Below are 12,385 nucleotides of genomic sequence, written 5' to 3'. Positions count from 1 at the left end.
GGAGATTCGCAGACTCAGCTGTAGCCAATCGGCCTCAACTTCCAGGCTTATGAGCCGTGACTTCGATCGTAGGTCACACAGATCACTGAACACTAGACTGTGAACTCCAGACTCGCCTATTTTTGAACCCAGAAGGTCATTGGAATTCATTACTAGTGCCCACATCGAACTCCGACTCTGGAATTCAGCCACATCAGGCTGACCTGGGGAGCCCACGCCCACTTTCTGCCAGCCCAACATGTGATATCCAATCACAGATGACCCAAATCCAGTCACTGGTCTTCGAATGCAGAGCGGGGACCTAGACTCCAACTTGCCCTCTAATTGCCCGCATCCCTGCCATAAACCCTGGCCTGACCATTAACTCCTCTCTCTGTCCCCAAAACCATCCTTACAAATCTAAAAAAATTTAAAAGCAACGAAATCTGAGCCATGACTCAACAGAATTCGCAGCTTGGCACCATATTGGATCCAGCAAGAGAGTTACTGTGTACATGTTCACTCTTCTGTCAGAATCACTCTGCTGCCATTCATCTCAAAATGAATGAGCATGACAATTGATACTTCATTTATGCTTGTGGCAACTAAAAACTGGCAACAATGAATCCAATTCCATGGCTTATTTTGTAAATTAAAAGGTAAATATTGCAATTTCAAACTTAACTAGGTTATAAAAATCATTAGGTTAACAAATTCACGTATGTCTACTCTATATAGAGAATTCAAGAGAAACAATTCCAGGGTAGGAAAATTAAACAGAGGGAGTGTGACCAAGAAAGCTGGAAGAATGTTGAGGGAGTGACGAATTTTGGGGCAATATTGAGACAGCAGTGAATTGAGTGTTCACTGCAAGAGAGCATTGGCATGGACTAACTGACTTTGGGTTAGCTTACTACAGCTTTTCACATTGTGATAACTGTAGACACTCTCCTGGTGCATATCTTCCAGTGAAACACCAATAACTACATCCTTGGTTCAGACCTACTGAGGTTGCTTCCACTAGAACTAGTGCTTTTAAACTGTCCTAAAGATTCCCTACCCCTCAAAGAATGCCAAGTTTGTAAAAGGCAACAAGAGGTCAGGAAGTGGGAGGTTGAAAGGAAAAGAACGGTGCAATAGGGATGGTAAAATAGATCCAATATTAGATCAAAAGGAAGTAGACTACTACTTGAGGATGAAAAGTTTGCTGAGATCTGCTTAAAGACCAGTGGAATGGAGCGAACTGGAAAGATCCTCACAAGACTGTACAATGTGTCCTCTTGGCCTCCTCCTGCACTATATTTTATGGCTCCATAGAGTTTACAGATCGGAGCCTTGGCAGCCACTTAGAATAAACAAAATAAATTTCCAAGACTTTGTAACTTTTTAAAAACATTTTGTCTGCATCCAACCATTTGTAATCTTTTTTATGCTCAATAACAGACTCTTGTAAACATGTCTAAGGTTACCATGGGTAAAGGAGATGGAATTGATGTGGGAATTACAAGGTTGCTTACAAAAACAAAAGGTAATAGATTCCAGACAGATGTAAATGAATTACGGAGGAGCCATGTCAATACTAAAAGCAGATGCACAGTCATTTTATTGCTCACTGTGAAGTAAAAAAGATCACAGGCAGACAACAAACAGATAGCCAACCAAAGTTTAAATTTTGCATTATTGAATGACACTAATGAAAGTTTACCTACAATAGTGATTAAATTATTCATCCTAATTTGCATGAATGTTGATAACCTGACATCCTCAAGAAAGTTGGTTTGATATTTGAACTGACGAGCAACATTTCAAATCTTCTGAATTCAAGTTCTAACATAGGTCCAAAAGTCCTGATACAGGGTATCAACATGTTCCAGGACACCTTCTTCTACCAGGGCATCAGACTGATTAATTCATGTTGATACAATTGTATTTCTATGCTATATTGACTGTCCTGTTGCACATACTATTCATTAGAAATTACTATAAATTGCACATCGCATATTTAGATGGAGACATAACGTAAAGATTTTTACTCCTCCTGTATGTGAAGGATGTAAGAAATAAAGTCAATTCAATTCAATTCAACACATTACCCTTTAACTTTCCCCAAATCCATTTCACCAAATATCCCAAGTCCCTGATTTTCTGTTCGAGTTTAGCATTTCCACCAACCCCATCTCTTCCCCTGACACCACATCAAAATATCATCCATCTAAAGATGCTGTCCTCTGGGGCTTCACTGAGCAAGAATCATCTCCACACCAGCTCCAATTCTCTGTCAGCTGAAACCTTTCCCCTAGTTCAGATCCACTGACAATTGAATCTCCAAGCATCCTCTGTAAAGCTCTGACACTGATGAACAGTTCCATCCTGTGCAATCCTTGAACTTCTAATGCAATCACCCACAGACACTAAACTTTCAATGGCCAAACACTCCTTACACCAGCATCATATAGTTGAACCCCAAATTCCTCAATGTCTCAACTGAATCCTCCACTACCAGATCTGAATCAGGGATCCAATGTCTCAACTGTTCAGATCTCAAGTGGGTTTTCAGCCATTGGCCTTTGTTCTCCCTTTGCACACAGGCAGTGTCAGCTTTAGTACATTGCTTGTTTAGGGAAAACAACACTGTTCTGTGAACAGTGATGCTCACCATCTTTGGGACTCCTGCAAAACATAACAGGATGATATTCAGTTCTGTCTAAAGTCATTAAAAGGAATCAAAGCAATTTCTGACCTTTGGGTTTACTACACATACAGTGCTCAATGGCATTACACTGAACAGGAGGATCTGAGTCCTGATAATCTCTGCTTTACAACAAACTCCAAATTCTAACACTAAAATTTGCATCAATTTTAATCTTTTCAGGCTCTGAGTCTTTATCTAAATCTCTTTCTAATGCATAATCCAAACAAAATTGCCAACATCTTAAAACAATTATTTAAATGACATACTTTTTTAAAAATCTTGTATGTTTGTGAAAAGAAATATTATTCACTGGTTTAAAAAAAGTAACTTGAGTAAAAGGTTTATCAGAAAATTGTACCAAATCTTTGTCTTTGAGTTAACCCTTTTGTAAATAATTTAAACTCACTCTCAAATTAATATATAACAATAATATCTGCTCATGTGAAGAACATTTATCAGATAACTAGTAAAGGAATATTAACAAATATATTCAGTATATTTTATACCAAGGGTTGTGCAATCCTTGTAAACAAAGGAACAGTCTAATTTTAATGTCTCACAGAAGATCTGGAAACAAATACAATTCCAATGGAGGTTAATTTAGCCTCAAGGCATGCCTGTTGTGGTTGGAGAAGAGGTATACTATCAAAAAACACTCTTTTTCAATAAGCATAAAGTATTGCAGAATCTCAGGTTATTCTGAGTGCCAATTGTGCTTAATATTTCAAGATCTTTTGCCCTGACTGAGCACATGTAGTCAAACTGGACCCAAAAAGCCTGTGCACTAAAGCAGAAAATTCATGTCTTAGCTCAAAGACATAGATATTATCCTGTCTAATACTGGCATTACTTCCATGAAATTCAGTAATTTGAGAATAGTATTTGACCTTGCAACTCTGTCAACGTCTTCAGTTCTCAAATGCTAAACAGGATAATATGTTGTGTTATAAGGATAGAATATTTATCAGTAATACTCTGTTGCTAAATTCTTTATCTTAAAGGCTATAAGAAGGAAGTTGACAATGAATGAGACCCCTCCAAATTTAATTACAACTAAGACAGCAGGTCAGAACCAGACTTTTTAATCTCCAAAAGTGTAGGTATTTATATCAATTTAATTTAACTTGTATCAATTAAAGGCAGCAACTCCTTTGCTTGCATCTTCGGAAACAAGCTCTATTTCTATCTTTAATATCTCTTTTTTTCCTTTTCAAGGTTCTTTTGAAGACCCTGAACTGGACTTACACTCTGACTTCAGTTCTTTGAGGGAATGGGACCCGCTCTCTGGGCCTCACGACTGGCCGCTTTTCAATATGCCAAGGACACGGCCTAGAAGACTAGCATGCCTTCAGGGTGCCAGATTTTCGTGGCTCTGGGAGTGGGTGGACTCGAGGTCAGTGCCACCGTGGAAAACTGATGTGTCGTGGGAGCACACGGAAGATCGAAAGTAGTGAGCTGGCTGCTGGCTGTGTGCCCGGAGACCCGATATCTTTGGGCACAGAGCTCGGAAGAAGCAACGCAACAGACTTCCAACACCATAAATTGGCAAGCTGTTTTGTTATGTGTCCCCTCTCATTGTGAAACAGGGATAATTCTTTCTGCCTTATTAGGGAGAGAAAGAACCTGTGGTATGTCGAATACCAGGTGAACCAGTAGTCTTTGGGGTACTACAAGTCTGTGTCTTTGCTGATGCTTTGCTGCATGCTTGAGTACTCAGTGGGGGGGTGCCGATGCTTTTTTTTCTGGTGGGGGAGGGGGATCATTGCTTTGCTGCTGCTTATGCGTGGGAGGGGAGCTGGGGGGTACTTTGGGGTTCTAACATTTAACTGTCATTCATTCTTTGGGGAACTCCTCTGTTTTCTTGGGAGTTTGTGAAGAAAAAGAATTTCAGGATGTATATTGTATACATTTCTCTGACATTAAATGTACCTTTGAAACCTTAGAGTTAGTGGTCATCGATTCATTGTCTATTCAGAAATCTGATAGCAGGGAGGAAGAATCTGTTCTTGAAACATTGAGTGTGTGTCTTCAGGCTCCTGTACCCCCTCCCTGATGGTAGCAATGTGAAGAGGGCATGTCCCGGGTGATGGGGGTACTTAATGATGGATTGCTACTTTTTTGAGGCATCATCTTTTGAAAGTGTCCTGGATGCTGCTGGAGAGGCTAATGCCCATGACGAAGCTGCCTGAGTTCACAACTCTCCGCAGCTTTTTCCCGCCCTGTGCAGTGGACTGCAATGCGAAATGTATGAAAATAAATTGTCAAACAGAAATGAAGGAAATCTGGATTGGTTGTGGTTTTATTACTCGATGGTTTTCATTTGAATGTAAAATTAAGTGAAGTGCAAAGGAGCTCCTAAAGCATACCTGCATATTTGATACTGAGTGATTTAATGAACCCTCATTATTTCCTTCCTAATGTGAAGTTACAACTGTCTGTGCCCAGGTTGCAGGAACTGCCAAGGTGCGTTTGTGTAACCTGATCTGGCCTTATTCAAGCTGGTCTTCCAGATCTAACCAAACTTGCTTAGAAATAGGATAACATTTCTGTGTGGCAGGCAATCTTAATTTCTATGATTAAAAAAAGTAATGGAAAATCCAAAAACCATGATTTCTATTCTGGGTCCTGGGTGAATCCAATGTATTAACAGAGGGCCAGCTCTGGGAATGTATCAGTTCAATAATAAATAATGTTTTGAACATTGAACATTAGCAAATGTCTTTTGAATGTTGTTAACAGCAGTTACAGGAAAGGTACAGGAGCTCACTGAACTCACACAGTCTGTGTCAGCACTGCACAAGAGAAATGCAGCTCGTCCTCCTCTCCTGCTTTCTCACTATAATCATGCAAATACTTTTCATTTAATTCCTCATCCAGCTCCCTTTTGAATGCTACAATTGAATCTGCCTCAACTGCAACCCCTGAAAATGTATCTCCTAACTGATCACTGCATAAAAATACTTTTCTTCATGCCATGTTAGTTATTTTGCCAGTCACCTGTTTTCTGATGTAGTTTGGTTCTTGATTTCTCTACCAACGGGAACAAGACCCTCCATGACCTCTGTCCCTTCATGATGTTAATATTTCGATCAGGTCTCCTCGCATAGTCTGGAATCCTGAAGAAAACAATCCACTTCTTGCTCCCCATATGGCCCCTGCCTCGAGGAAATGTCTTCAGGATCTTCTCTAGAATGCCACATATTTCAAAAAGTGTGCAGCTCAGAACTGAACACAATACTTCCATTGTGGCTGTAGCCTTGTTCTATAATGTTTCATCAGGACTTTCAAGCTCTTGAACACTGTGCCTTAATTTATAAATTCCAAGGTCCTGTGAGATTTCTAAAAAGTATATCGTTACTGCTTTCAGCAATGTATGTACTGTCATCCCTAGCTCTCTTCATTCACCTCATTTAGAAATCTGCTCACTTTTATTTTCTCTCCCTGTTCACATTTTGCTGTAAGGAATTATCAGAATGAAAATCAGGTTTATTGTCAATGACAGGTCATGAAATATATTGTTTTGTGGCAGCAGTACAACGCAAGACATAAAAATTACTGTAAGTTACAAAATTTTTAAAAAGTGCAAAAAGCTCCTGGATTTTTTCACATTTTACACCAGTGAAGTGTACAGAGGAAAGGCCTTTTTGTGAATGAGGCCTGAGCCTTGGAACTCTGATGCTACCAAGATTCCTGGCGTGAGCCTCTGAACAACGGAGGGCCCTTAGTGCTACTGTTGTTCAACCTGCCTCTGCAGACACCAACTGCATTCCACACCGTTGTCAATTAAAAGCAGTTGTCTATTTCTGAAATCATTCTATTCTGGGGCCAAGGTAGATAAAATTCTTGCCAGTTAGGCTCTTAAAAATAATTAAAATCCTTTATGCTTAATGTGCCATGATCCAAGATAATTACTACCATTTTCCTTTCTGTCTCACTTACCATTCAGCATGCCAGACATAACTGTCTTACTTTGAGAGGTTAATGAAACAATTTGCTATTTTAACCTCTGTATTTATTATTTATGTTTGACAGGAAGGAATTTCAGATTTCAATTCTGAGAGAAGGAATCTTTCTCAGAGTTTTCTTCCATTTCCGAAAACAAATGGCTACAAAGCTCCATTCCTTCAAAAAAAATTAAATAGTTTTGTTTTGAAAGCGAGTTGGCACACCCTGCTATGCGTGTGCTAACTACCGTTTACTCAGAGGATTAACAACCTCCTCTATTGACCGAGAGGCCTATACTCAACATGAACTGAACAGTATACTTACAAGGAGGTCCACATCCAAATCCTTCCTCAGCTCCTACACTATACTTTGTGTTCACAGGTACAAGTGTAAAGCAACAAAGCTGTACATTAATGAAACAAAGAGTTTAAACACACAAGGGATGCCTAGTCTATGAAAGGCTTATCACAGCAGCTTCCTATTTTTAACTCCAATGGAAGTGATACAATTGATCAAAGGCAGGAACCCCTGGAGGAGCTTATAGTCATCAGAACTCTTCCTGATGATCTGTAAGCAGGAAAAGACTTTTGACATGAAAGGCAGTTTAAACACAAGAAGAATAGTTATAAACCAGCTGTAAAGTGCTATTTCCCTTAAAACTGATGAAAATCATTTTGAGCAGTTTTCCACAGTAATCTTTGGGTATCCCACTTGGGCATTTTTAAGGAATCATGCTTAGAAAAACAGAGATTCAGAGGGTAAACTATTATTCAATATAATGCAGCCTGGATTAAGTGACACTTTGAAAGTTCTGACTGAATAAAAATAAGAAAAGCAATGTTCTTTGCAGCTCAGTTATATTCCACGGTCAAGATGCCGTGAACTGGAATACTTTGCACATCAATTTTCTCTCTCCCCCATTTCATCTCCAGGTGTTACTCCTCACTTATGACCAGCAATCCACACTGTTTGTTAAATATAGAGGCAAAGTTAAAATGGTGCTGTGTATTTAATATGTCTGTAGTATTTGAGTAATACTGTAAATAAATTGTTGGATTAAGTATTTCTTGCTGTTTACATAATTCATTATGGGGTATAAATAAAAGTACATGAATGGCATGCGTCATCACATCACCACATTATGTGTGTGCACCTCGTTAAAGTAAAAACAAGACTAGATAGAGTACACATATTATTCCCAGTTTATGTTTTCTTTCAATTAGCTTTACGTTTTAGAGTTATAAAACTTAACAAATCATGAATCTCCACTCAAAAACAAAGAATGGCGCTATTGAAACTTCCATGAATACTTCAAAATGAAACAACAATGAGATGGCCTTTGTGTCCACCTTTACATCCACATTGTGAATGGCTGGGCCAGAAACTGCCATTTAGCGCTTAATAATCTGCTCTAGCCTGTTGCACCTTGTTAAATGACATACAAATTGAATATAGAAAATCAAGGATAGAACATCCCAACATAATGTCCAACTCCTGTCCCCAAACTTTAAAATCACACAATATCATCCATGTATCAGCATCTAATTTCTCAGTGAAAAGAGGCCTCCTCTTGGACACTGAACACAGCATACTAAATTGGGAAAGATGCTGCTTCACTTGGATGGAGAGCTTAGGTCCCTGGACGATGGAAGGAAGCAGTAAAAATGCAAATATTGCATCTGCTGGAGTTTCATAGGAAGAAAACTTGAAATGGTGTTGATATCCCTACTAACAATGGCTGAGGTTAAATTGGAAAAGATGCTGCTTCACTTGGACGGAGAGCTTAGGTCCCTGGACGATGGAAGGAAGCAGTAAAAATGCAGATATTGCATCTGCTGGAGTTTCATAGGAAGAAAACTTGAAATGGTGTTGAGATCCCTACTAAAACTGGTTGAGGTTAAAGGAAGACATTGTAGAATCATCAAAGGTCTCAGCATCAGAACAGGTCAGAGCAACATATCTGGAGAAAGAGGGAGAATGGAATAGTGTTCTTAAGGGACTGTGGGAGAAGAGGTAGTCGTAGTCATACTTTATTGATCCCGAGGGAAATTGATTTTCATTACAGTTGCCCCAACCAAGAATACAGTATAAATATATCAATATAAAACCATAAATAATTAAATAGTAATATGTAAGTTATGCCAGGAAATAAGTCCAGGACCAGCCTATTGGCTCAGGGTGTCTGACCCTCCAAGGGAGGAGTTGTAAAGTTTGATGGCCACAGGCAGGAATGACTTCCTATGACGCTCTGTGTTGCATCTCGGTGGAATGAGTCTCTGGCTGAATGTACTCCTGTGCCCACCCAGTACATTATGTAGTGGATGGGAGACATTGACCAAGATGGCATGCAACTTGGACAGCATCCTCTTTTCAGACACCACCGTGAGAGAGTCCAGTTCCATCCCCACAACATCACTGGCCTTACGAATGAGTTTGTTGATTCTGTTGGTGTCTGCTACCCTCAGCCTGCTGCCCCAGCACACAACAGCAAACATGATAGCACTGGCCACCACAGACTCGTAGAACATCCTCAGCGTCGTCCGACCTCAGTCTCCTCAGGAAATAGAGACGGCTCTGACCCTCCTTGTAGACAGCCTCAGTGTTCTTTGACCAGTCCAGTTTATTGTCAATTCGTATCCCCAGGTATTTGTAATCCTCCACCATGTCCACACTGACCCCCTGGATGGAAACAGGGGTCACCGGTGCCTTGACCCTCCTCAGGTCTACCACCAGCTCCTTAATCTTTTTCACATTAAGCTACAGATAATTCTGCTCACACCATGTGACAAAGTTTCCTACCGTAGCCCTGTACTCAGCCTTATCTCCCTTGTTGATGCATCCAACTATGGCAGAGTCATCAGAAAACTTCTGAAGATGGCAAGACTCTGTGCAGTAGTTGAAGTTCGAGGTGTAAATGGTGAAGAGAAAGGGAGACAAGGCAGTCCCCTGTGGAGCCCCAGTGCTGCTGATCACTCTGTCGGACACACAGTGTTGCAAGCACACGTACTGTGGTCTGCCAGTCAGGTAATCAAGAATCCATGACACCAGGGAAGCATCCGCCTGCATCGCTGTCAGCTTCTCCCCCAGCAGAGCAGGGCGGATGATGTTGAATGCACTGGAGAAGTCAGAAAACATGACCCTCACAATGCTCGTTGGCTTGTCAAGGTAGCTATTGGAGTCTGTGGACTTAAAATGGATATTGACTCCTAACCTATACCATGAGATGGTGATAAAATAACTGAGAAAGTAAAGATTCGGAAATGTACCATGAAGAGTTAGAATGGGGGTGTAGTGAGGGTTGATTCGTTAACTTCCATCCATACAAGAGCACAAAGCTGCAACACTACAGTCAACAAACAAGAGAGAATCTGCAGATGCTGGAAATCTGAGCAACACTCACAAAATGCTGGAGGAAGTCAGCAGGCCAGGCAGCATCTAGGGAAAGAGTACAGTTGATATTTCAGGCTGAAACCCTTCAGCAGGACTGGAGAAAAATCCTGAGGTATAGATTTAAAAGGTGCGGGAGAAGGGGAGAGAGAAACACAAGGTGAGAGGTGAAGCCTGGAGGGGGGGGACAGATGAGGTAAAGTGCTGGGAATTTAATTAGTGAAAGAGACAGAAGGCTATGGAAGAAAGAAAAGAAGGGAGGAGAACCAGAGGGAGGTGGTGGGCAGGCAAGGAGATAAGGTGAGAGAGGGAAAGGGGGATGGGAAATGGTGAAGTGGGGCTGGTGAGGGCATAACTGGAAGTTTGAGAAATCGATGTTCATGCCATCAGGTTGGAAGCTACCCTCACTGGAATATAAAGTATTGTTTTTCCAGTTTTTTTTAGCGTGTCGCACCAGACAGTCAGCCATTGTTGTCTGGCACGTGGTGTCAGAATTTGTCTCCTTTCAGATTAACCGGGTCACGATATGAACGCTCCTGACTCGACCCTTTATTTTACGAGGCCAATGCTCAACCCGGCATAGATGGAAAGCATGCTCGGAGGGCAGCCCGACTTGGCTTTGAACTCGGGAGCCTTCACTCCGGAGTCCAGCACTGATGCCATTGCGTCACCAGCCAGCCTCCAACCTAAGTGTGGCCTCATCATGACAATAGAGGAGGCCATGGATGCACATATCAGAATGGGAATGGGAAGTGGAATTAAAATGGGTGGCCACTGGGAGATCCGCTTTTTCTGCCAAATACAGTATAGGTGCTCAGCGAAACATTCTCCCAATCAAATTCAGGTCTCACTAATATACAGGAGGCCACACTGGGAGCACCAGATACAGTATATGACCCCCAACAGACTCACAGGTGAAGTGTCACCTCACCTGAAAGGACTGTTTAGGGCCCTGAATGGCAGTGAGAGAGGAGGTGTAGGGGCAGGGGTACCACTTGTTCTGCTTGCGAGGATAAATGCCAGAAGGGAGATCAGTGGTGAGAGACGAATGGATAGAGCAGTCGCGTAGGAAGCAATCCCTGTGGAACACAGGAAGTGGGGAGTAAGGGAAGATTTGCTTGGTGGTAGGATCCCATAGAAGATGGTGGATGTTACGGAGAATTGTGTGCTGGACGCAGAGGCTGGTGGGGTGGTAGGTGAGGACAAGAGGAACACTATCCCTGGTAGGGTGGCAGGAGGATGTGCATAAATTGGAAGAGATGCGGTTGAGGGCAACATTGATGGTTGAGGAAGGGAAGCCCCTTTCTTTGAAAAAGGAGGACATCTCCTTCATTCTAGAATGAAAAGCCTCATCCAGAAAGCAGACGTGGCAGAGGCAGAGATATTGAGAGAAGGGGATGGCGCTTTTACAGGTAACTAGGTGGGATGAAGTATAGTCCAGGTAGCTGGACTGTGAAGGTCTGTGAGTTTATAATAGACATCAGTGGATAAGCTGTCTCCAGAGATAGAGACAGAGAGATCGAGAAAGGAGAGGGAAGTGTCAGAAATGAAACAGGTAAATTTGAGGGCAGGGTGGAAGTTGGAGGCAAAATGGATCAAGTTGGCAAGTTCAGCACGGGTGCAGGAAGCAGCACCAATGTAGTCATCGATGTAGCATAGGAAAAGTGCAGGACATTTACCAGTATATGCTTGGAGCATAGACTATTCCACGTAGCCAACAAACAGGTAGGCATAGCTGGGACCCATGCGAGAGCCCATGGCTATCCCTTTTGTTTGAAGGAAGTGGGAGGAGCCAAAGGAGAAATTAGTAAAAGTGAGGACAAGTTCCGCTTGGCGGAGGAGAGTGGTGGTGGAGGAGACCTGGTTGGGTATGATGTCCAGAAAAAACGGAGAGCTTTGAGGTCTTCCTGGAGGGGGATGGAGGAGCCTGGCAGGCACTCTGTGAGCCACATGGAGAGGATATTGATGGGCTCACAGAGTGCATCACTGATTACATCAACTCCTGTGTGGACTGCAATGTTCCAACAAGAATTGTCCTTTGATATTCAAATAATAAGCCATGGGTGACAAAGGACATTAAGGACATCCTGAACACTAAAAAGAGGGTGTTTAGAGATGGAAATAGGGAAGAGCTGAGGGCAATACAGAGGGACCTGAAAGCCAGGATCAGGGAGGCTAAAGACAGGTACAGGAGGAAGCTTGAGTGGAAACTCCAGCAGAACAACATGAGAGAGGTCTGGAGGGGGATGAGGACCATCACTGGGTTCCGGCAAACTAGCAACAGAGGAGCTGAAGGCAGTGTGGACAGGGCCAATGAACTTAACCTGTTCTTTAACAGATTTGACATTGTGGCCCCTGCCCATCCCCCACATGAGAAAATCT

General features: G+C 42.0%; 1 long non-coding RNA gene across 1 annotated transcript in view; it reads left to right on the top strand.

The window, feature by feature from the left end:
• Positions 1-4,386, top strand: part of LOC134344932 (uncharacterized) — a 61,464-nt gene extending 57,078 nt beyond the window's left edge. Inside the window, exon 3 of the long non-coding RNA XR_010017567.1 lies at positions 3,887-4,386. This is a non-coding gene — a long non-coding RNA (uncharacterized LOC134344932). The remainder of the gene's footprint in view (positions 1-3,886) is intronic.
• The last annotated feature ends 7,999 nt before the right edge of the window (positions 4,387-12,385 follow it).

Source organism: Mobula hypostoma, chromosome 4 (assembly GCF_963921235.1).
Source record: "Mobula hypostoma chromosome 4, sMobHyp1.1, whole genome shotgun sequence".
Lineage (NCBI taxonomy): Eukaryota > Metazoa > Chordata > Chondrichthyes > Myliobatiformes > Myliobatidae > Mobula > Mobula hypostoma.
The sequence above is the reverse complement of the archived record's forward strand: the minus strand, read 5'-3'. Positions and strand labels throughout refer to the sequence as shown.